This window comes from Colobus angolensis, unplaced genomic scaffold, assembly GCF_000951035.1.
Source record: "Colobus angolensis palliatus isolate OR3802 unplaced genomic scaffold, Cang.pa_1.0 Scaffold174, whole genome shotgun sequence".
In the NCBI taxonomy this organism is placed as follows: Eukaryota; Metazoa; Chordata; class Mammalia; order Primates; family Cercopithecidae; genus Colobus; species Colobus angolensis.
Window position 1 is genome coordinate 876,328 of NW_012114866.1, and position 456 is coordinate 876,783.

Genomic DNA, 456 nt, shown 5'->3' on the forward strand with positions numbered 1-456 from the left:
ATTGATTTTTTGAAGGGGTGTTTGTGTTTCTATCTCCTTCATTTCTGCTCTGATCTTAATTATTTCTTACCTTCTGCTAGCTAGCTTTTGAATGTGTTTGCTCTTGCTTCTCTAGTTCTTTTAATTGTGATGTTAGGGTGTCAAATTTAGATCTATTCTCCTTTCTCTTGTGGGCATTTAGTGCTAAAAATTTCCCTGTACACACTGCTTTAAATGTGTCCCAGAGATTCTGGTATGTTGTGTCTTTGTTCTCACTGGTTTCAAAGAACATCTTTATTTCTGTCTTCATTTTGTTATGTACCCAGCAGTCATTCAGGAGCAGGTTTTTCAGTTTCCATGTAGTTGTGCAGTTTTGAGTGAATTTCTTAATCCTGAGTTCTAATTTGATTGCACTGTGGTCTGAGAGACAGTTTGTTATAATTTCTGTTCTTTTACATTTGCTGAGGAGTGCTTTAC

The 456-nt window shown here is 36.0% G+C and overlaps 1 protein-coding gene across 1 annotated transcript in view; it reads right to left on the reverse strand.

Annotated features, from left to right (window-relative positions):
• Positions 1–456, reverse strand: part of TYR (tyrosinase) — a 122,906-nt gene that overhangs the window by 27,167 nt on the left and 95,283 nt on the right. The gene's annotated exons all lie outside the window — the stretch shown is intronic.